Source organism: Entelurus aequoreus, linkage group LG06 (genome assembly GCF_033978785.1).
Source record: "Entelurus aequoreus isolate RoL-2023_Sb linkage group LG06, RoL_Eaeq_v1.1, whole genome shotgun sequence".
In the NCBI taxonomy this organism is placed as follows: domain Eukaryota; kingdom Metazoa; phylum Chordata; class Actinopteri; order Syngnathiformes; family Syngnathidae; genus Entelurus; species Entelurus aequoreus.
This window is the reverse complement of record NC_084736.1, coordinates 41,824,057-41,850,476: the sequence shown is the minus strand read 5'-3', so window position 1 is coordinate 41,850,476 and position 26,420 is coordinate 41,824,057.

Sequence of the window (26,420 nt, the reverse complement as noted above, 5' to 3'; positions counted from 1 at the left end):
GTTATCTAATCACCTGTCGCCCTGTATAAGCAGCAGCCGGAAGGAGAGAGATGGTTGGAGCTGGAGGGGAGCTGACGTGAGAGTGAGAGCAAGACTGACAGGCCATAAAGACAATTGCTGGAAAGCAACCTGGGGAAAGACTGACGAAATAAAACTGTATTGTAACCCTGAACCGGGCTCTCATGTCGGTACTTGGTGGTCCGAAGAACCCCCTGGAGGGTAACCTCCACAATTTGGCGCCCAACATGGCCGGACCACCTGAGGCGGAAGAGACTGACCCCCCTTTTGCGAGCGTGCCAGCCACCAGCAGATGGAGGCGGCCCGCCAGCAAGTGGCCCAGCAGGGCCAAATCCTGCAAGCGCTGGTGGACCGGGTGAGAGTGGCACGGCCAACATTAGCGGCCGTCGCCATACAGCGCATGGAGGAGGAAGATCCCCATGCATTTATAGACATTTTTGTGGCTACGGCGGAGGCATGCGCATGGCCAAAAGAGAATAGAATAGAATAGAATATATCTTTATTGTCATTGTACATTGTACAACACAATTGTAGGCAAAACCAATTTAGTGCAAATTCATAACACATAAAAACATAAGAACATAGATAAATAGATAACAATACATTAAATACATAAAAATACCAAGCACACAGCTCACATGTACAGTCATTATTGTCGTCTTGTGTTCAGCGACACTATTGCTCTCGGGTAAAAAGTGTTCTTAAGTCGGTTTGTCCGGCATTTTATTGTCCTGTATCTCCTGCACGAGGGCAGCAGTTCAAAACGTTTCTGTCCAGGGTGGGATAGGTCCCTTATGATGTGTTGGGCCTTTTTGAGGCACCTGGCACTGTACAGTTCATTTAGGGAGGAGAGAGAGCAGCCAGTGATGGGAGCCTATTCTCACCCTCTGAGAGCGATTTGTCAGGAAATCCAGGATCCAGTGGCAGATGGAGGAAGACAGTCCCAGCCCCGTCAGTTTGGGCACCAGTCTGTGGGGGAGGATGGTATTGAACGCAGAGCTAAAATCAACAAAAAATAGCCTTGCATAGCTCCCTTGCTGCTCTAGGTGGCTCAGAGCAGTGTGGAGGGCTGTTGCGATAGCATCCTCTGTAGATCTGTTGGCCCTGTACGCACACCTGTGACAGTCCAATGCCGGTGGCAGATTTGAGGTGATGTGCCCGCGAACCATAGTTTCAAAGCACTTCATAATGATTGGTGTAAGTGCCACTGGACGGTAATCATTCAGGCTGTTTACTGCAGATTTTTTTGGAAGTGGGACAATAACAGAGTACTTTAGAGAGGGTGGGATGATGTCCTGGGACAAGGGCTGGTTGAATATCCTGGTAAAAACCACAGCCAGCTTGTCTGCACAGGTCTTTAGTACACGTCCAGGTACTCAATCCGGTCCAGCAGCTTTCCTTGGGTTCACCCTCCTTAGTGTGCACTGCACCTCATGTTCCTCCAATATGAGGACGTTGCCACGGGTTGAGGGTTGTGATGTGACTGCATGTGGTTGCTCCACCTCGAAGCGAGCAAAGAATATGTGCACCGCCTCAGGTTACGCGCTTTGTTGACTGCTAATGGAGTCATGTAACACCCTGAGGGCCATACTAGCATTAGCTGCCGGTGGTATGTAAACAGCTGTTAGCATGACCACATTAAACTCCTGTGGAAGGTAGATGGGTCTGCATTTCACAGTAACGTACTCCAAATCAGATGAGCAGTGACAGGTAACAGTCTTGGTGTTGGTGCACCAGCTGTTGTTGACGTAGATGCACAGCCCCCCTCCTCTGCTCTTACCGGAGTCTTTGGTTCTGTCATGCCGATGTGTTGTGCGGCCCGCTAGCTCGATAGCCGTGTCCGGGATGAGCGGGTGAAGCCACGTCTCCGTGATGAGCAGGATGCAGCTGTCCCTGACCATCTTATTTGTCGCAATCTGCAGCTTCAGCTCGTCCAGCTTGTTGGCAAGGGATCTTGCATTCGATAAAAAAATGCTGGGAAGCGATGGTTTGAATGGCAGCTTGCGGAGCCTAGCTAGCATGCCAGCTCTGCAGCCCCGCTTTTGATTCCTGTCCCTCCGCCTCCTTCTCCTGGGAAATGTAATCCACGGAGAGCCCGGTGTCCTGGCTATGTCCGCCGGTATCTCGGGTAAGCGAAGAAACTCAGCTGTGACGTCTTGCTCACTCCGTAGTCCCAATTTAAGAAGTTCGGGTCGACTGTAGATGTTAGTCGCCTGGCATAATGTGGACAGACACACACACCATACAAGCAAAAATAACAACAACTTGCACCAAAAAAGAGAGCTCTGAACCGCTGCGTCTATGCGTGCCGCCATCTTGGATTACCCACAATCCACAATTTAGTGACGCAATGTGTAGGGGTGTGTTCAAGGCCCATAGAAAAGGGGAAAATCCGCGCGGTTCTCAGCGGCGACGCGGATTCATCCAACACTGCCGAGGGGGAACCGGCGGGGGCTTCGCGGGAAGCCCCCCCACTGGCACCCGACGGAGGATTTCCTCCTCGAGCAGTCCCGGGATGACACTCTGCGCGCGGCCTGGGACCAGGTGGTTTCCATCGATGGTCAGCTGGTGCGCCCGGGAACAGCGAGGGTATTCCCTCATTTTGCCATTATTAGCGATAGATTATACCGAGTGAGCCGTGACACTCAAACCCGAGAGGAGATCACTCAGTTGTTGGTGCCAAAACGCCGTCGGGAAATGGTTTTCCAGGCGGCGCACGTTCACCCCATGGCCGGACACATGGGGTATGATAAGACACTCCACCGGGTAATGGTCCATTTCTATTGGACAGGCATCCGGGCAGACGTGCGCCGCTGGTGCGCTGCCTGCCCGGACTGCCAGCTGGTCAATCCAGCGGCCACCCCCAGGGCGCATTTGCACCCATTATCACTCATGGAGGTCCCGTTTGAGCGGATTGGCATGGACCTCATCGGACCATTTCACCGGAGCACACGGGGATATCGTTTTGCGCTAGTCCTGGTGGATTACGCAACTCGTTATCCCGAAGCAGTGCCGCTGCGCTCCATCTCTGCAAAGAGTGTAGCGCAAGCGCTGTTTCAGGTCATCTCCCGAGTCATAATCCCGAAAGAGATTCTGACTGACCAGGGCACGTCCTTTATGTCACGCACGATAAAGGAGCTATATGAATTATTGGGGATCAAATCCATTCGGACCAGCGTTGGTGGAGGCTGAATAGGACGTTGAAAACCATGATCTGTAAGCTTGTGCACGAGGACAAACCAAATTGGCACAAATGGTTGGATCCCCTGCTGTTTGCAATGCGGGAAGTACCCCAGGCCTCCACTGGGTTTTCCTCCTTTGAATTATTATACGGCAGGAAGCTGCGCGGGGTTCTGGACCTCATTAAAGAAAGCTGGGAAGAAGGTCCAAGCCCCAGCAAAAATGAAATTCAATACGTGATGGACCTGCGAGCAAAACTCCACACGGTTCGGCACTTGTCACGTGAGAATTTGCTCCGAGCCCAGGAACGTCAACAGCGCCTGTACAACAGGGGGACACAGCTAAGGAAATTTTCACCGGGAGAAAAAGTGCTTGTGTTACTTCCAAAGTCCAGCTCAAAATTACTCGTCAGGTGGCAAGGTCCCTTTGTGGTCACACGGCAAGTGAGCGATGTGGATTATCAGCTTGGACCGGGGCGGAGACACTCAAATTTACCATCTTAACCTCCTGAAGGCATGGAAGGAGGCGGAGCCTGTTTCCATGGTGACGGTGGTCAAGGAGGAGGAGGACTTTGGGCCAGAGATCCCGCGCTCTGCCCCGCCCTACCCCCTCCTCTGTGATAATCAGCTCATGTTAGCGCAGAAAGCAGATGTTGCCAAGCTGCAGCAGCACTTTTCTGATGTGTTCCCCCCTCGGCCCGGCCGCACGAACCTCATCCAACATCACATTGAGCAGCCTGCCCGAACACAAACGCAAAGTGGTTCGGGAGGAATTAAAATCCATGCTGGAGTTAGGGGTAGTAGAAGAATCCCACAGTGCGTGGTGCAGCCCCATTGTTCTGGTAGGGAAGAAGTTAAGTTAAATTAAAGTTAAAGTGTCTGTGCAGTTCTGTGTGGATTACCGCAAGGTAAATCAGGTGTCACGTTTTGACGCCTACCCAATGCCCCGGGTCGACGAGCTCCTGGATCGGCTGGGCACTGCCGATCCAGGTACAGCACCGTGGAGAGGGAGTGCCTCGCCATCCGGTGGGCAGTCGGGGTCCTCCCGTACTACCTCCTGGGGCGCTCATGAAAGATGCCAATGCGCGGATCACCCGTTAGTATCTAGCTTTACAACCCTACAATTTCAGAGTGATCCACAGGCCGGGAGCACAGATGGCTGTGGCTGACTTCCCCTCTGCTCCCTCACGTGGGGGGGGGGGGGAGGGGGAGGGGGGGGGGGAGTAGTGTCCGCCGGACGGCTTCCCGGCCTGTGTCTGGCGGTGGAGGTATGTGGAGGGGAGCGTGGCCTGCGGGTCTGCAGCAGAACGGGGTGTGCCAGGACCGGCCTCGAAGTCAGCGACAGGTGCGTAAATGGCCTCGGTGGACCGTGTTATCTAATCACCTGTCGCCCTGTATAACAGCAGCCGGAAGGAGAGAGATGGTTGGAGCTGGAGGGGAGCTGACGTGAGAGTGAGAGCAAGACTGGCAGGCCATAAAGACAATTGCTGGAAAACAACCTGGGGAAAGACTGATGAAATAAAACTGTATTGTAACCCTGAACCGGGCTCTCGTGTTGGTATTTGGTGGTCCGAAGAACCCCCTAGAGGGTAACCTCAACAGTTATATTTTGATTAACAATCATAAATGAATCTTTCAGCACATACACAATGTTGACATCCATAGTTATAAGTTTATAAACAATCATTAAAGAATCTTTAAGCACATACACAATGTTGACATCTATAGTTATATTTTGATAAACAATCATAAATGAATCTTTCAGTACATACACAATGTTGACATCTACAGTTATATTTTGATAGACAACCATAAATGAATCTTTCAGCACATACCTAATGTTGACATCTGTAGTTATATTTTGATAAACAATCGTAAATTAATCTTTCAGCACATACACAATGTCGACATCTATAGCTATATTGTGATTAACAATCATAAATGAGTCTTTCAACACATACACAATGTTGACATCTATAGTTATATTTTGATAAACAATCATAAATGAACCTTTAACACATACACAATGTTGACATCTATAGTTATATTTTGATAAACACTCATAAATGAGTCTTTCAGCACATACACAATGTTGACATCTATAGTAATATTTTCAAAACAATCGTAAATTAATCTTTCAGCACATACACAATGTCGACATCTATAGCTATATTGTGATTAACAATCATAAATGAGTCTTTCAACACATACACAATGTTGACATCTATAGTTATATTTTGATAAACAATCATAAATGAATATTTCAGCACATATATAATGTTGACATGTATAATTAAATTTTGATAAACAATTTTAAATTAATCTTTCAGCACATTCACAATGTCGACAACTACAACATCTATAGTCATATTTTGATAAACAATCGTAAATTAATCTTTCAGCACATACACGATGTTGACATTTATAGTTATATTTTGAAATAATCCTAAATGTATCTTTCAGCACATACACAATGTTAACATCTATAGTTGTATTTTGATAAACAATTGTAAATTAATCTTTCAGCACATACACAATGTTGACATCTATAGTTATACGTTGATAAACAATCGTAAATGAATTTTTCAGCACATACACAATGTTGACATCTATAGTTATATTTTCATAAACAATCATTATTGAATCTTTCAGCACATACACAATGTTGACATATATAGTTACATTTTGATAAACAATTATAAATTAATTTTTCAGCACATACACAATGTTGACATCTATAGTTATATTTTCATAAACAATCATTATTGAATCTTTCAGCACATACACAATGTTGACATATATAGTTACATTTTGATAAACAATTATAAATTAATCTTTCAGCACATACACAATGTTGACATTTATAGTTATATTTTGATAAAGACGGAAAAAAAACACGCTACTCGTATATAGCGTGTGCAACAGCAACAAACATGGCGGTAGATGCAAAGTTAATTCATGAAATGCAACCTTACTTAAGCAAAAACCATGCATAGTTATCTAGGAGAGTCTTGGTACTAATGTCCTTGACCCAGCCACACACAAAGAAGTTGTAGACTTCCATGATTTTCCAAGTTTCCATCTGTTTCGTCGTGTAGAATGACGTCTGGAGCACAAGAGTTCAATATGTCTGGGAACGCCACCGACGTATAACTCTTGATATCACTCGACAAGTCTTTTTTTTTTTATAAAGTATAGGATCTATTCCATTGCATAGTTAGATTTTTTGCTTGTATCTGCTTTTTGCAAGAAGATTTAAGCCTCTGTTGTACTCAGTTTGTGCGCTGCTTGACCATAACTGTTTTTTATTTCTGGGAAGAAGTCATGTCACAGAATACAAGAAACTGCACAATAAAACATTTGAATTGAATACACGATTTTACCCAAGATACTTAAGTAGGGGGTCCCCACGCCATTGTCCTGGCCCTGGAAAACATTGACGAGGTTTAGGATCGTAGGCGTTGCGGTCGATCCACAAGCAACACGGCAAATGAAAATCACTCTGACGTCCTCCCCACTCGACAACTCTTTAATTATCGAATCTCTCTGCATTAATTATAACCCTTGACTTGCTCGCATATGTCAAGCAAGTCAAGTCTGTGTGTAATAAAATTAATAAATGAATGACGCACTCACAGAAAATAACCACTTGCACGTAAATCCGTCGCAGTAAAGTGTTGTTACAACCGATGGAGGTTAATCCTCGCTCTAAAAACACTAAGTGTTTCTATCCTGTCAGACAAAGAGATATCCGCTTCACCTTTTCACCACAACAATCTCATTTTGCCTGTTGGACATCCAATCAGACACTTTCTATTTATAGCATCAGCCCGTGAAAACACCGAACAACTATCTTGGAGGGACTAAGCCAGTGGTGTCCAAAGTGCGGCCCGGGGGCCATTTGCGGCCCGCAGCTAATTCTTTACCGGCCCGCCACACATTCTGCAAAAATTGCAAAATTGATAATATTGCAAACATTTTTTAAAAAATTTAAAAAAAAAAGTGGAATGAGGTGAAATCTAACAAGAAAAAGTTGCAATGTTGACACAATTCTGCGATGCAGGCTGTTTTTTTTTTCTTTTGTCTTTGTTTCTTTTTCTTTTTTTTGCCATTGCTTAAAAAAAAAAAAGACTAAAAATCTATGTTATAATGAATAACTACTTAAAAAATATCACTTTAAAATGTTTTATGTGGAAAAAATATTGCATATATTGTGTGGTTGCCATATAAAATCATCAAAGTTTTATTTGACAAACGAGCATAAAACAAACAAAATAATAGTTCAAACGTAAAATCGACAGATATATCTGAAGTTGATCTCGTAATTTAAGTGTTTAAAGTTAAAAAAAAACTAATACAAATGTATCACTTTATGAGTGGGGGACCTTTTGGATCCCAAATATATTTAGTAGGATTTTATTTAACTTTTCACTGTGATTCCTCAAAAATATTAAAGAATTAAAATCAATTGTGTCCTGCATTATTGATCTTTTAAGGCTCTAATTACTAAATACTGCATATTTCAGTTTTACTATAAAAAACAAAGTTGTCTTTGACAGAAAACCTTTTTTTTTTTTTTTAACTATATATCAACCTCAAGTTGATATAGAGATTTGCTGTAAGCGTTAAATAAAAAATAATGATAATAATTTGACTTATTTTTAACAATTTAATGACTGAGACCCTTTATAGTGCCCGGGAGCCCTAAAGGTTAAAAAAATAAATGAATAAAAAATCCATATATTTTGTTAAGATTTGAAAATGAAAAATATCAAAATGGCCCCCGCATGCTTAAATTTTTCGTGTACAGCCCTCAGTGGAAAAAGTTTGGACACCCCTGGACTAAGCAGAGTTAGACGACACCCAACATCACTAACGCCATCCTTGTTCTCTCCTTGCTCCATTTGTTAATGACTCATTTTCCAGCGCTGACGGCCCCCGTAGGGCCACCAGGTGCTTTTGGACTTTCCGTGTTATCCAATAACGTTGACGGCCGAATCGCTCTTGATGTTCTATTAATATCATTATAGCCTCTTCAAGATAATTAGGATGGCATTTAGGCGTCTTAAGAAAATGCCCCCTCCACACTTACAAATTGCAGAGGAAACCAGCAGGGACTGTCTTACATAATCAGCTCACCAGAAGCCGTCAAATGAGTGCACCCACAGACAATAAAGGAAAGGAGCTGCAGCTGGTTTCCAAATTTGATTGATGTTGTGTTTTTTTCTTCCCCGTAGCATCTCGGGAAATTAACACCTCTTGCCAGAAAAAAGGTGCCGTGACAAAGAAACCTTGCACACCTCCAGGTTTATACTGTACTTATAATTATACCAACACCCGGTGGTATTGACTACTTCACTACCCAGGATCAGCGTATTCTAGCCCAGCAGGCACAAGACATTGACACAATGTTGATTATACGTAACCGTTTTTTTAAAACCTACTTCCAAACAACGCTGCAAAATATTTGTATTTTTAAATTGAGACAGTGTTGATGTCTCACATTGGATCCACCTTCTTGGTTGGAAAATGACCACATTTCAATGGTCAAATCGACGTCACAACCTGGCATTGACTAATTGTCATCAAAAAGCATGTTGTTTCAACGTTGTATTTGTGTTGTAGAATATTGGTTGGGAAACAACCAAAATTCAACGATCAAATCAACGTCACAGCCTGACATTGAATAAACGTCTTCAAAAGCATGTTGTTTTAATGTTGTATATGTGTTGTAGAATAATAGTGGGGAAATTACCAAAATTCAACGGTCAAATCATCGTCAGAACCCAACATTGATTAAACATAATCAAAAAGCATGTTGTTTCAACTTTGTATTTGTGTTGTAAAATATTGGTTGGGAAATTACCAAAATTCAACAGTCAAATCAACGTCACACCCTGACATTGAATACATGTCGTCATGAAGCATGTTGTTTCAACGTTGTATTTGTGTTGTAAAAAATTGGTTGGAAAATGACCAAAATTCGATGGTCAAATCAACATCAGAACCCGACATTGATTAAACGTTGTCAAAAAGCATGTTGTTTCAACGTTGTATTTGTGTTGTAAAATATTGGTTGGGAAATGACCAAAATTCAATGGTCAAATCAACGTCACAACCTGACATTGAATAAACGTCGTCAAAAAGCATATTGTTTCAAAGTTGTATTAGTGTTGTAGAATATTGGTTGGGAAATGACCAAAATTCAATGGTCAAATCAACGTCACAACCTGACATTGGCTATATGTATACAAACTTTTCTTTCGGAATATGGCATATCCGATATACTGTATGGCGTTTTTTGCATCCAAAAAGTAGGGAATACTCCTCCTTCTCGCATGTGCACCACACATATAGCAGAATTGACTATTTTTTCACTGACAATAAATTAACTCCCTACATAAGTTCTTGTGAGTATCAAACCATATTAATATCTGACCATGCTCTCCTTTTATTGAAGCTGAAATTGCCTGAATCAAGGACATTTAGAAGAAATTGGAGGTTTAATTCTCTATTAATAGCAGATGAAAACTATGTACTTTTTTTTATCAGAAGAAATCTCTCTATTTTTGGAAATAAACATGACCACAGATGTTTCAGTTGCAACTGTTTGGGAGGCCCTTAAGGCTTACTTAAGAGGGCACATAATATCTTTTATGGCTAATAAGAGAAAGAACTCGGAAGCAAAACAACTAAATCTGGACAAGCAAATAGCTGAAATTGATCAAATATATGTACAATTCCCATCTCCTGACTTATATAAAGAGTGCATGAAACTTAAAGCAGAATATGACCTTATTTCATTATCTTTCATTGAAAATCTTCTGCTCAGGAATAGGAGTGCTCTGTATGAACATGGCAGTGACGTGCGGTGAGGTTACAGGCTGGTGAGGCACTGACTTCATCACAGTCAGATTTACAAACATATGAACCCTAAAGAGTATCTTATTCACCATTTGATTGGCAGCAGTTAAAGGGTTATGTTTAAAAGCTCATACCAGCATTCTTCCCTGCTTTGCACTCAGCATCAAGGGTTGGAATTGGGGGTTAAATCACCAAAAATGATCCCCGGGCGTGGCACTGCTCCTGCCCACTGCTCCCCTCACCTCCCAGGGGGTGATCAAGAAGATGGGTCAAATGCAGAGGACAAGTTTCACCACACCTAGTGTGTGTGACAATCATTGGTACTTTAACTTAATTTTAACTTTACACATACAAGCTATAGCACACAAAAAAGCACATTTAATTAAAAAAACTTTATTATGGTCTTACCTTTACTTATAAATGAAGTCCATGCGCCACTCCTTCTGAACAAAAGCATCGATAACTTGTTTATAGAAGTCTTCCTTATCTTTCTTCAGTTTTAAAAGTCGCTCTGTCTCAAAGGAGATCTTCCTTTAATTATTACCTCCTGCTTCGATTGAAAGTCCAGTTTAGAAAACTGTTTTATTTTAGATATGTAATCCTCCATGGTAAAAGTCCAGGCGAGAGGAAAAAACAAACGCTGCACTTGACTTGCTAACTGTTGCTGCTTGTTGTCACTTATTCTGCAGCCGAGTAGTCGCAAGAATGATCCCTGGGATCACTAGCGCCCTCTACCACCAGGAGGCGGGATTACTGCGAGCCTCACCCAGTGCGTCTTCGCAGCCGTTTTATGATTGCTCAGCACAAGAAATACGTTACACACATACAGTTGTTGACAAAATACACTGTACATTAGATACTTCAGCTAACTAAACTATGGAAATGTATAATATAATTCATATAGCAATACGGTCTCACTGCACAGCAGGCCAGCAGTTAGGCGAGACATTGCGCAATCCATGGTGAGGCTCATCTGGCTGGTGACTCACCGCAAGTCTCTTCTCAGTATTTGAACGGCAAATGTGAAAATTCAGCGATTTTGAATAAAAATAATGTAAACCTGGTGAAGTTAAATGGAAAATAACGTTATAGTATAATCACTGGATACATATAACAATTTAATTTTTTTTTTTTCTTTTTACATTTTTTTTCTTTCCATGATGGCACGTGAGGCCCCGCCTCCCCTGACTGCACGTCACTGGAACATGGTGAGAAGGCAGGGGAAATTCTGGCCAGACAATTGAAGGGGGCAAGAGCTAAACAAAGTATCAATGGGGTGCTTTCTCAGGATGGTAGGGTCACTACAGACCAACAGGAAATAAATACACATTATAAAGATTACTATTGTAAACTGTATGCGTCCAACAGTCCCTCCAACCCCAATGCCATACAGGACTTTTTTAAGGATCTACATATCCCATCCTTGCCACTAGATCAGATCTTAAATTTAGATAAGCCAGTAACACAACAAGAAATATTGGAGGCCATTAAGTCTCTACAAACTAAAAAATCACCTGGTTTGGATGGCCTGCCGTGTGCATTTTATATGAAATTCTCCACACAGTTAGCTCCTATTTTGGCAGCCATGTATTCAAAATTACTAGAAGCGGGATTTCTTCCAACCACCCTAAATCAGGCATGCATAACATTACTGGCAAAAAAGAGCAAGGACCCCTTAGACTGCGGATCCTATAGACCCATATCTTTGTTAAACACAGACTATAAAATATTGGCCAAAGTACTAGCTTACCGTTCGGAAAACATTTTACCCAGTTTAATATCCCCAGACCAGACAGGTTTTGTTAAGCATAGACGCTCCTTTTTTAATACCCGACGCCTGTTTAACATAATGTACACTCCTTGTCTAGCTGCTTCAGAATGTCTTCTCTCCATGGATGCATAGAAGGCATTCGATAGAGTAGAATGGGACTACCTTTTTGAAACGCTGGCAAAATTCGGATTTGGGGAAACATTCATCACATGGATAAAACTGTTATATTCCAGCCCTTCTGCTATGATTCTGACTAATAATTTGTATTCAAGTCCTTTTGATTTACACCGTGGAACTCGCCAGGGATGCCCCCTCAGTCCCCTTCTTTTTGTCCTGGCTATCGAACCCCTAGCTTTAGCCATTAGGTCTAATCACTCTATAATGGGCATAAATAGAGGAAACATAGAACATAAATTGTCCCTTTATGCTTACGACCTTCTCCTTTATGTGTCCAACGCAGTGTCTGCAATTCCATGAATTCTTAGCCTGTTACAACGGTTTGGTGAAATCTCCGGTTATAGATTGAATTTAAATAAAAGTGAGCTACTGTCCTTGAATATGGACGTCTCAATACTAGAAAACATTAGGTTGCCCTTTAAGATCACTACAGACAGTTTTAATTACCTCAGAGTTACTATTACAAAGATTTTCAAAGACCTCTTCAGGCAAAACTTTGGAAAGTTGTTTACACAAACCAAGCAAGATCTGGCTAATTAGACTCCCCTTCTCATTTCACTTATAGGCAGAGTCAATGCAATTAAAGGCCTACTGAAATGAATTTTTTTTATTTAAACGGGGATGGCAGATCTATTCTATGTGTCATACTTGATCATTTCGCGATATTGCCATATTTTTGCTGAAAGGATTTAGTATAAAACAACGACGATAAAGATCGCAACTTTTGGTATCTGATAAAAAAAAGGCTTGCCCCTACCGGAAGTAGCGTGACATAGTCAATTGAACATATCCACAAAGTTCCCTATTGTTTACAATGATGGCCGCCAGAAGTGAGAGAGATTCGGACCGAGAAAGCGACAATTTCCCCATTAATTTGAGCGAGGATGAAAGATTTGTGGATGAGGAAAATGCAAGTGAAGGACTAGTGGGGAGTGGAAGCGATTCAGATAGGGAAGATGTTGTGAGAGCCGGGGGTGACCTGATATTCAGCTGGGAATGACTACCACAGTAAATAAACACAAGACATATATATACTCTATTAGCCACAACACAACCAGGCTTATATTTAATATGCCACAAATTAATCCCGCATAAAAACACCTAGGTGTTTGTTATGCTAGCTCCTAGCTCCTAGCAACTAGCTCGAGCTAGTTATAGCTCGAGCGGGTTATATGGACGGGATCCCGTATATATAACCCGCCAATACAATTCAAACACCTGCACAACACACACAATCACTCAGCCCAAAGGACCGTTCACCTAACCCAAGGTTCATAAAGCTTATATATTTAACCAAAGTTACGTACATGACACGCACGTACGGGCAAGCAATCAAATGTTTGGAAGCGCGTGGGTGGGACCTGATATTCAGCTGGGAATGACTACAACAGTAAATAAACACAAGACATATATATACTCTATTAGCCACAACACAACCAGGCTTATATTTAATATGCCACAAATTAATCCCTAGCTCGAGCTAGTTGTTGCAAGCGATCAAATGTTTGGAAGCACAACTACGTACTCACAGTATCGCGTCTGTGTATCCAAATCAAAGTCCTCCTGGTTAGAGTCTCTGTTGTCCAAGTTCTTCGATCTTGACTGCATCTTTCGGGAATGTAAACACACACCGGTTGTGTTGTGTTGCTGACTTCCCTCGCAAAATATCCGCTTCGCACCGACAACTTTCTTCTTTGCTTGCTCAGCTTCTTTCTCCATAATGCAATGAACAAATTGCAAGAGATTCACCAACACAGATGTCCAGAATACTGTGGAATAATGAGATGAAAACAGAGCTATTTCATATTGGCTTCAATGGGGAAGCCATACCTCTGTTAAACTGGCTACGTCACGCGCATACGTCATCATACAGAGACGTTTTCAAGCGGAAGTGTGGCGTGAAATTTAAAATTGCACTTTATAAGTTAACCCGGCCGTATTGGCATGTGTTGCAATGTTAAGATTTCATCATTGATATATAAACTATCAGACTGCGTGGTCGGTAGTAGTGGGTTTCAGTAGGCCTTTAAGATGACTGTGCTTCCAAAATATTTGTATTTGTTTCAATGCTTGCCTGTATTTATCCCTGGTACATTTTTCAAAAAATTAGACTCAATAATCTCATTTTATATTTGAATGGTAAACAGCCACGTCTGCACAAGGACTTTTTACAAAGAGCAAAACATGATGGAGGTATGGCTCTTCCAAATTTCTGCATGTATTACTGGGCCACCAACTTGCATTGCATGTCATACTGGACATATTACCACCTACATCAGGAAAGTCCTACATGGGTGAAGCTGGAGACACTCTCTTGTGGTTCTGCTTCCTTAGCAGCCCTAATGAGTGCAGCTTTGCCTCTATCAGTGAAGACAATTAACATTAATCCTGTAGTAAGTCACTCGCTCAAAATATACTGTCAATTTAGAAAACATTTTAACCTGCAAGGAATGAGCCTTTTCAGCCCAGTAGCATCAAATCACTGCTTTCCACCTTCAACACTTGACACAGCTTTTAATATGTGGTATCAAAGGGGTTTGAAAGGCTTCAATGATCTTTTTATAGACAATATATTCGCCTCTTTTACGGAGTTGTCCAAGAAATGTAATCTACCCAGTTCCCATATATTTATATATTTCCAGATAAGGGATTATGTTAAAACAGTTCTTCCGCAGTTCCCTAACAAACCCTCTAAATCAACCACAGATGAAATTATGTCTTTAAATCCAACAAAGAAGAGGGCAATCTCACATATACTTAATTTACTCTCAGGATTAGAATGCACTTCCATGCTAAGAATTTGAACAGCATGGGAACAAGACCTCCAAATATCAATAGATGACGTAACCTGGGCAAAAATTGAGAAAAGGGTTCACTCATCTTCAATGTGCGCACAACACTCACTGGTCCAATTTAAAGTGATACACCGGGTGCACTTCTCAAAAGCAAAATTAGCAAAAATATTTCCCCAAATTAACCCATTATGCGATAGATGTAAACTAGATAACGCAACATTAATACACATGTTTTGGCTTTGTCCGAAGCTAAAGGGGTACTGGAAATCCATCTTTGAAGCATTCTCTACGGTCTTAACAATTCAAATTGATCCAAACCCTTTAATTTCTGTATTTGGAATCATTCCTGAAGGGATAGAACTACCTGTAGGGGGTCACAAAATAGTTGCCTTTACCACCCTCCTCGCACGCCGCCTGTTATTGTTGAAGTGGAAGGAGGCTGCCCCACCCTCAGTCTCCCACTGGATAAGGGACGTGCTAGCAAACCTGAAGCTCGAGAAAATAAGATAAACATTACGGGGCTCTGAAAACAAGTTTTTTAAAGTGTGGAGACCTTTTTTGACATTTTTTTACCAATCCTCTACACAAGTGCAGGAAGAGCCCTAGACATGTACCTAAATATGACTGCCGACGTTTCAGGCCTTGTCATGCTGCTTCTACAGTGTGTTTCAGCTTTCAATTACTTTGTCTCAAATGCCTTGTATTGAACTTTTATTATTATTTTTTTTTAATCTCTGGGTACTTTTGTACTCTTACTTTTGTTTTTTGTTTTTGTTTTGAGTGACAGCAGGGGTAGGGGATGAAGAGGGTTTGAATTTGTTGTTAATGTGAATGTGAAATCAATAAAAAGAACTATGAAAGAATATTGGTTGGGAAATGACCAAAATGCAATGGTCAAATCAATGTCACAACCTGACATTGACTAATTGTCATCAAAAAGCATGTTGTTTCAACGTTGTATTTGTGTTGTAGAATATTGGTTGGGAAATGACCAAAATTCAACGGTCAAATCATCGTCAGAACCCAACATTGATTAAACATAGTCAAAAAGCATGTTGTTTCAACGTTGTATTTGTGTTGTAAAATATTGGTTGGGAAATGACCAAAATTTAACGTTCAAATCAACGTCACAACCTGTCATTGAATAAACGTCGTCATGAAGCATGTTGTTTCAACGTTGTATTTGTGTTGTAAAATATTGGTTGGAAAATGACCAAAATTCGATGGTCAAATCAACGTCAGAACCCAACATTGATTATACGTTGTCAAAAAGCATATTGTTTCAACGTTGTATTTGTGTTGTAAAATATTGGTTGGGAAATGACCAAAATTTAACGGTCAAATCAACGTCACAACCTGTCATTGAATAAACGTCGTCATGAAGCATGTTGTTTCAACGTTGTATTTGTGTTTTAAAATATTGGTGTTAGGATCCGCTGCTCGGATCACAGTTTGTTTACTTTTTAGTGTCACGTGTGTTTTCAGCACCTTGTTTTTGTTTCTGTTGCCATGACGGCAGATTGTGCTCACCTGCCTCTGGTTAGCGTTCGGGACGCGCACCTGTTGCCCGAGCGCTAATCAGAGGGCTATTTAGTCTTTGCCCGGGCCTCACTCGGCCTGGCTTGCTAATTTGCTTTTACGCAAAGGCTAACGACCACATAGATCCCTGCTAGCTTTCAGGCTATGCTATTTTGCTTGCTAGCTCCCACGCTAGTCGCTTTGTTTTTTTTCTTCCGTGCTATGAGCACGTTTTTGTTTTTTCCTGTCTGATTTATTTGCTGAAATAAATAATTTTCCTACCTGCACGCTGTGTCCGAAGCCGTCTGCATTCCTGGGAGAACACCTCGCACCACGATGCGACCAGGTCGTTACAGTAGCAAGCCAGCAAGAAAAGGTTCTCCCGCAGCGAGCACGATGGAGGAGATGGAGGAAGGTACGTGGATGGTGTTGCGAGCGATGGAGGCGGAGACTCTTCGCTATTCCCCCTCGGAGCGCGAGGACCTGTTATGGGGTCCTAACGGAAAGCTGGTCCCAATCCACTCCGTTTGGCCCGAGGACATTGCCACACCTCCGCAGTACCGGACGCGTCAGCGAAGACGGAAGCCGCCCAAGAGGTCTTCACTTCGCTGCCAAGACGCGCCACTCCCTCAGACTCCTCCACCGGTACACAGCAAGCTACATGCAGCCCAAGCTTCCCCTCCTCAGATGTTTGGCAACCCAATTGACCATTTCGCCAAACATTTCACCGATTGGGCTGTCAGTCAGCTGGAGACCCGCACGGATGACGTCATCCCGCCCACTGTGGATGACGTCAGAGACGAATATTTTTTTTTAAATTCTTCTAACTCTTTCTGTCAGCAACCTCCTAAAGACTTTAATTCTAAAATAAAACATTATCAGGACATTTTTTTACAAACCCGCTCACCAGGTTTGTCAATGTCCTCCAGGACTCAATCTCCACCCCCAGTGACTATTGCTCCGCCCACTGCGCATAATTTTTTTCCCTGTGTTTCCACCCAATCTCAAGTGGGGTGTGAGAATGGACATTTTGGACGTTACAGTAAAAAAAAAACAAAGCGACTAGCGTGGGAGCTAGCAAGCAAAATAGCATAGCCTGAAAGCTAGCAGGGATCTAAGTGGTCGTTAGCTGTTGCGTAAAAGCAAATTAGCAAGCCAGGCCGAGTGAGGCCCGGGCAAAGACTAAATAGCCCTCTGATTAGCGCTCGGGCAACAGGTGCGCGTCCCGAACGCTAACCAGAGGCAGGTGAGCACAATCTGCCGTCATGGCAACAGAAACAAAAACAAGGTGCTGAAAACACATGTGACACTAAAAAGTAAACAAACTGTGATCCGAGCAGCGGATCCTAACAATTGGTTGGGAAATAACCAAAAATCAACGGTCAAATCAACGTCAGAACCCTACATTGATTAAACGTCATCAAAAAGCATGTTGATTCAACGTTGTATTTGTGTTGTAAAAGATTGGTTGGGAGATAACCAAAAATCAAGGGTCAAATCAACGTCACAACCTAACATTGATTAAACCTGGTCAAAAAGCATGTTGTTTCAATGTTGTATTTGTGTTGTAGAATATTAGTTGGGAAATGACCACATTTCAATGGTCAAATCAACATCACAACCTGACTATGATTAAATGTTGACAAAGAGCATGTTGTTTCAACGTTGTATTTGTATTGTAGAATATTGGTTAGTAAATGACCAAAATTCAATGGTCAAATCAACGTCACAACCTGACATTGACTAATTTTCATCAAAAAGCATGTTGTTTCAACGTTGTATTTGTGTTGTAGAATATTGGTTGGGAAATGACCAAAATTAAACCGTCAAATCAACGAAACAACCTGACATTGAATAAATGTTGTTAAAAAGCATGTTTTTTTAATGTTGTATTTTTGTTGTAGAATATTGGTTGGGAAATGACCACATTTCAATGGTCAAATCAACATCACAACCTGACATTGATTAAATGTTGACAAAGAGCATGTTGTTTCAACCTTGTATTTGTGTTGTACAATATTGGTTGGGAAATTACCAAAATGCAATGGTCAAATCAATGTCACAACCTGACATTGATTAAATGTTGACAAAGAGCATGTTGTTTCAACGTTGTATTTGTATTGTAGAATATTGGTTGATAAATGACCAAAATTCAATGGTCAAATCAACGTCACAACCTGACATTGACTAATTTTCATCAAAAAGCATGTTGTTTCAACGTTGTATTTGTGTTGTAGAATATTGGTTGGGAAATGACCAAAATTAAACCGTCAAATCAACGAAACAACCTGACATTGAATAAATGTTGTTAAAAAGCATGTTGTTTTAATGTTGTATTTTTGTTGTAGAATATTGGTTGGGAAATGACCACATTTCAATGGTCAAATCAACATCACAACCTGACATTGATTAAATGTTGACAAAGAGCATGTTGTTTCAACGTTGTATTTGTGTTGTACAATATTGGTTGGGAAATTACCAAAATGCAATGGTCAAATCAATGTCACAACCTGACATTGATTAATTGTCATCAAAAAGCATGTTGTTTCAACGTTGTATTTGTGTTGTAGAATATTGGTTGGGAAATGACCACAATTAAACCGTCAAATCAAAGAAACAACCTGACATTGAATAAATGTTGTTAAAAAGCATGTTGTTTTAATGTTGTATTTTTGTTGTAGAATATTGGTTGAGAAATGACCAAAATTCAATGGTAAAAATCATCGTCAGAACCCAACATTGATTAAACACAGTCAAAAAGCATGTTGTTTCAACGTTGTATTTGTGTTGTAAAATATTGGTTGGGAAATGACCAAAATTCAATGGTCATATCAACGTCACACCTGACATTGAATAAATGTCGACAAACAACATGTTGTTTCAACATAAGGTTTGAGTTGCTCACCGTGTGGACCTAATTCAACAAGTTCCCAACGTTGTTTTATGTCTTGTATTTGTGTTGTAGAATATTGGCTGGGAAATGACCAAAATTCAATGGTCAAATCAACGTCAAAACCTGACATTGATTAAACATCGTCAGAAAGCATGTTGTTTCAACGTTGTATTTATGTTGTAAAAGATTAGTTGGAAAATAACCAAAAATCAACGGTCAAATCAACGTCACAACCTGACATTGAAGAAATGTTGACAAACAGCATGCTGTTTCAACGTTGTTTTTGTGTTGTAGAATATTGGTTGGGAAATGACCAAAATTCAATGATCAAATCAACGTCACAAGCTGACATTGAATAAACATCGTCAAAAAGCATGTTGTTTCAACGTTGTATTTGTGTTGTAAAAGATTGGTTGACAAATAACCAAAAATCAACGGTCAAATCAACATCACAACCTGACATTTATTAAACCTGGTCAAAAAGCATGTTGTTTCAACATTGTATTTGTGTTGTAGAATATTGGTTGGGAAATTACCAAAATTCACTGATCAAATCAACGTCACAATTTGACATTGAATAAACGTCGTCAAAAACCTGACTTTGTCACATGGTGTGGAAAGAACCACCTCCAGCTTAATGTGATGAAGACCAAGGAGTTGGTTGTGGACCTGGGAAGGAGGAGGAGTACTCCGGCGACCCCTGTTTCCAACAGGGGGGTCAATGTGGACATGGTTGAGGATTATAAATACCTGTGAGTACACATCGACAACAAGCTGAATGGGTCAAAACACGCTGAGGCAATCTACAAGAAGGGACAGAGCTGCCTCTACTTCCTCAGGAGGCTAGGATCCTTCAACGTCTGTACAAAGATGTTGAAGATGTTCTACGAGTTGGTGGTGGCGGGCGCCTTCTTGTACGCCGTGGCCTGCTGGGGCAGCGGGCTGAGAGCGAGGGACGCAAACAGACTGGACAAGTTGGTAGAGAAGGCCAGTAACGTGGTGGGAGTGGAGCTAGACTCTCTGGCGGTGGTGTCAGAGAGGAGAAGTCTAGCAAAACTCCTAGCCATTATGGACAACACCTCCCACCCACTACACTCGGACCTTGCGGGGAGAATGAGCAAGTTCAGTGGAAGGCTCAGACTCCCAAAATGCAACATGGAACGACACAGGAGGTCCTTCATACCGACAGCCATCAGACTGTATAACGCATATGTTCCTTGACTGCACTTAAATGTAGATTATATGTAGTATATGTAGAATATATTTATATTATTTATATATTATATATATAATATATTATATTATTTATATATTATATATATAATATATTATATTATTTATATATTATATATATAATATATTATATATATTATATAATTTATTATTATTATTGTCTATTGATAGCAAACTGTGGTGCTGAATTTCCCCCAGGGATCAATAAAGTACTTTCTCCGCAAATCCCGTTTAAGAAATGACATTTCACAGACCGTGGTATGGCAAATTTTGATATCGGGGGCCGCTATACGGAGTCAAAAAAACGTTTTTGGGATGCAAAATGAGTGGTCGCAGGCTATGTTAAACAGGTGACCGCTATAGACATAGTATATACAGAGGTGGGTAATATTACTTAAATAATGTTTTGGATAAATTGTACTTGTCAGAATAGTTTTAATGTAACATACTTTTTACTTTTACTTGAGTATTGATGTGTATTTTTGGTCATCCTCGTCCGGACAGAAGGATGTCACGGCAGTGCGGCTGGATCAAAAGAGACGTCGGAGACGCTTTGCCAAACAAAAAGTTGCTTTATTACAAGCGAGCGTCAATACACAGGTCTGAGGTCAAAAAAATGAAGGACTCCTGAACTGGAGAAGCCAAACCATCAGTTACAGTATATATTCCTTCTTTCTCTGTCTGGGTGTATTCTAAGTCAGGAGAGTACAACCGGACCATGTAAGGAGATGTTTGTGTGTAAGTGACTGGAAAACAACAGATATATCTGCATGCATATCATCATGGCGCCGATGAAGGCTGCCTTGGTGCTTTCGTGCGCTCTGTTTTGTTTGTTTTTGTACATAAATTGTGTTTCCGGGTGCTCTTACACCCGTGAAGAGCTACTGAACATCAGATCCACCATCCCTATGGACTTGTTACCGGTCATCTTAGCGTCAGCTGCGGATTTGGTCCATTCTGTGCTCAAAAGAGGGAAAACGCATCGAAGAGGAAAGCGAGCGGGCGCACTTGTCCGTCTTCGCGGACGGGGATTGCGCACGCCTCTACCAGGCATCTTCCTCTCCAACATCCGCTCACTTGCCAACAAGATGGACGAGCTAGCGTTGCTGATGAGAAGGAACAAGGACTTCTCCTCATCCTGTGTGTTGTGTTTCACGGAGACTTGGCTGAGCGCAAGTGTCTCGGACAGCGCGCTTCAACTGGAGGGCTTTCATCTCCTCCGAGCGGACCGAGACGCGGCGCTCTCTGGCAAAAAAAGAGGCGGTGGACTATGCTTCTTTATCAACAATAGCTGGTGCACAGATGTGACTGTGATTTTTAGACACTGTTCTTCTTCTCTGGAATATTTATTCATCCACTGTAAGCCCTTTTACTCACCGCGTGAGATTGTTTCATTCATTCTCGTGGCTGTTTACATCCCGCCCGGCCCGGACGTGCCTGACGCTCAGCGCGCGCTCGCAGGACAGATCTTACATGTGGAACAGTCTTTTCCTGACTCTCTTGTTATCGTGCTTGGTGACTTTAAAAAGGGAAATGTGAGCCAGGAATTACCAAAGTATAGACAGTTTATTAAATGCCCGACCAGAGAGGAGAACACGCTGGATCACTGCTACACTACATTGAGCAAGGTTTTTCATGCAGTCCCGCGCGCTGCTCTTGGACTATCAGATCACGTGATGGTGCACTTAATCCCTTCATACAGACAGAGACTGAAACTGGCTAAACCTGTTATGAGGAACATTAAGTGTTTCACCGCCGAGTCTGTGGACGAGTTGCGTGCTTGTTGGGAAACGACAGACTGGGAGGCAATTGGAGCGGCCACAAACAATCTGGACGAGTATACGGACACTGTGACCTCATACATACAGTTCAATGAGGCGCGCATCATTCCAACGCGCACCAGGGTTTGTTATAACAACGACAAGCCCTGGTTCACACCCAAGCTCCGACAGCTGCACAAGAAGAAGGAGGCTGCGTGGAGAAGCGGGGACGGAAGTACATACAGAGAAGCGAAGTACCACTTCACCAGGGAAGTGGAGAAAGCTAAATATGTGTACTCTAACCGTCTACAGGAACAGTTCCGCTCCAATGATTCTGCGGCATTTTGGAGAGGTCTAAGGGCCCTTACGAACTATAAGCCCAAAACCCCCCAGGCCCTGAATGACCGGACTCTCGCTCAGGGCCTCAACACACATTACTGTCGTCATGAACGGCCTTCAGCTCATCAAAGCCATGCTCCCCCCACCATCACCCTCCCCACCAATGCCAGCACATCATTAAAGGACTCAAAGGACTCCAATGACATCACAGGCCTCCAAAAACATCATAAGACTGTAAAGACCCTCTCCATTAAAGAAGAGGATGTACGCCGGCAGTTCTTGAAGCTGAATACGCGGAAGGCCCTCGGGCCGGATGGTGTCTCCCCGTCCACTCTCAGACACTGTGCGGACCAGCTGGCTCCTGTCTTCACTGACATTTTTAACACCTCTCTGGAGCTATGCCGCGTGCCGTCCTGCTTTAATCAATCAATCAATCAATGTTTATTTATATAGCCCTAAATACCTCTACCATTGTCCCTGTCCCCAAGAAAGCACGGATCACAGGACTAAATGACTACAGGCCGGTCGCGCTGACGTCTGTGGTCATGAAGTCCTTTGAGCGCTTGGTCCTGCCCCACCTCAAGGACATCACCGCCCCCCTCCTGGACCCACTGCAGTTCGCCTACAGAGCCAACAGGTCTGTGGATGATGCAGTGAACCTGGCCCTCCACTTCATCCTGGAGCATCTGGACTCTCCAGGAACCTACGCTAGGATCCTGTTTGTGGACTTCAGCTCTGCCTTCAACACCATCCTCCCTTGACTGCTACGAGACAAGCTCTACCAGCTCAACGTGCCCGACTCCCTCTGCAGTTGGATTAATGACTTCCTGACAGACCGAAGACAGCACGTAAGGCTGGGGAAGATTGTCTCGGACAGTCGAACCACAAACGCTAGTACTCCTCAGGGCTGTGTACTCTCCCCCTGGCTCTTCTCCCTGTATACAAACTGCTGCACCTCCAGTCACCAATCCGTAAAACTGCTCAAGTTTGCGGATGACACCACCCTCATCGGGCTCATCTCGAATGGCGATGAGTCCGCCTACAGGAGAGAGGTAGACCGGCTGACGTCCTGGTGCAGCCTCAACAACCTGGAGCTGAACGCCCAGAAAACAGTGGAGATGATCATGAACTTCAGGAAAGTCACAGCCCCACCATCCCCCCTCACCCTGATTGACTCTCCCATCCCCGTCCCCATTGTGGACTCCTTCCGTTTCTTGGGCACCACCATCACCCAGGACCTCAAGTGGGAGCTGACCATCAGCTCCCTCATCAAGAAGGCCCAGCAGAGGATGTACTTCCTGCGGCAGCTGAGGAAACTTAAGGTGCCGACCGAGATGCAGGTGCAGTTTTACTCAGCCATCATAGAGTCCATCCTGACCTCCTCCATCACAGTGTGGTTCCCCGGCGCCAGTCCAGGATAAGAATAGACTGCAGCGCATCGTACGTGCTGCTGAGAAGGTGATTGGCTGCAAGCTCCCATCCCTCCAGGACTTGTTCTCCTCCAGGACCAGGAGGCGTGTGGGTCGGATCACAGCTGACTCTTCTCACCCTGGACACACACTATTCTCCCCTCTCCCCTCAGGCAGGAGACTACGCTCCATCCAGACCCACACCTCCCGCCACCTGAACAGTTTTTTCCCTTCGGCCATCAGGCAAATGAACAATAACTCCTAACAGCAGCTCCTTGAATTCCTTGAATCCCTTCTAAGTCCATCTGATAGCTCAGTCACAGCTCTTTTTATACCAAAAATGTGTTATATGTGTTTTATGTCGCACATTTGCACCAAGAAAAATTCCTAGTTTGTGAACCCGTTCTCAAACAATGGCAATAAAACTATTCTGATTCTGATATACCATAACTTGTAGGTTTGACGTTTAAGGTAAACATGGAATCGCTCCGCCAGGATAGAGCTATAACTTTTGCATTCCGAAACCTGGTTTGATTGCTCCATCTGGTGAGGGAGCTCATTTCTGTCCTCATACGCATGTCCAACTAAGGAGCATTATCTTATCATGTGCTCAAACTGTTTCCTTAAACTTGATGTTTTGCTTTCTCCAAGATGAAACATTCACCATATGTAGAACATAATGAGTTAATTAATTTAATTCAGTATCTTTGAGGGAAAAAAACGCAACTTTTACTTTGTTACATTAACTTTAACTTTGATCATTACATTTATTTATTTCACAAGTATTTATAATTATCGATTAAGGCTTGCAAAGACGTATTCGCCCATTCAACCTAAGCAATAATGGTGTTTGATTCCATTTCACCAGTCAAACAAGCACAAAGTACAGCTATAAATCTGTATTTTTAACAAACATGATGAAAGAGAGACCTACTTTTTTTAATAAGTTTCAGAAAATTCCCAAAGAAAACACTTTAATTACGGGACATCACCCCAGTAATCCCGGCTGTTTGAGACAATTGCTGAACAGAAACCTTCTAAAAGAGTTGACTAAAAAAACAATATTTTTGTATGTCTCTGATGATCATAATACCAACAAGTGTCTTTTAAAGAGTCATACCAAAGACTATAAAAATGGGACCCATTACCTCCCTGCTTGGCACTCAGCATCAAGGGTTGTAATTGGGGGTTAAATCACCAAAAATGATTCCTGGGTGCGGCACCGCTGCTGCCCACTGCTCCCCTCACCTCCCAGGGGGTGAACAAGGGGATGGGTCAAACGCAGAGGACAAATTTCACCACACCTAGTGTGTGTGTGACAATCATTGGTACTTTAACTTTAAACAAGTTAAATCATTACCTACAACATCAAAAAGCAGTGGAAAGTTGTACTTATCTGTTCGATCTGTAGCTTTAAAATTACTAGCGCTAGCTTATTAGCATGTGGCATTATATTTGTCTACTGTATTTCCATCTAACATAGCTAAACAAGCTGAAATGACCACAATCGCCCCCTAGTGTACGAGAGGCACATTAGAGATAAGAGCATGGAAACTACAACTTCACATTTAGCTGTGAACATGGAAGTAACTGAATTGTTTGACAAATCAGACTAATTGAATGCATAGAAACGTACAGAGTGTAAAAAGGGACATTACGTCAGACAAGCCAGCAACAAATTATTCAATGATTACTTTCCAACTTGTAAAAAGAACATTTATATCACGTGCTGTCATCTGTGTCAGTAGACATTTTCACATTTAAGCTTACAGGAATTCTACTTCCAACAACATGTTGAAGTAAATTGTGAATGAATTTTATATTTTACACACACACACACCACACACACACACACATACACACACACACACACACACACACACACGCACGCACGCACACACATTGACTGCAATTGTAGTCCAAGAACCATTAAAAAATACCTACTAAATACATCAGAAGTTACTCAATACTTGAGTAGTTTTTTTCACAGAATACTGACTTACAGTACTTATACTTATACTTCCAGTAATTATTTTGATGACTACTTTTTATTTTTATTTGAGTCACATAATTGTAAAGTAATGGTACTCTTACTTGAGTACAGGTTTTGGGTACTCTACCCACCTCTGGGTATATAACACTACTTTTTCCTGCGGGGGAAGTTTATGTGGCCGCTATCGGAAAGCGACCACCATAGACAGGCGACCGCTAACACAGGTTTGACTGTAATTTTTTATTTTTTTTATATGACCTGGGCCATTTAAGTAAACATCATTTTCAAATCAACATGTCTCCTACTCGGAAAAGTGTTCTCTGTAAACTCAGGGTCGGGAGGCGACTGGTCGTGCTGACTGCGTATGGTATTTTCGTGAGACACTGCAAAGTCCTGACCCATAAAAGCCAAAGTGACTGCACACTAGGGTTGTATAGTATACCGGTACAAGTATAGTATCGCGGTAATAAT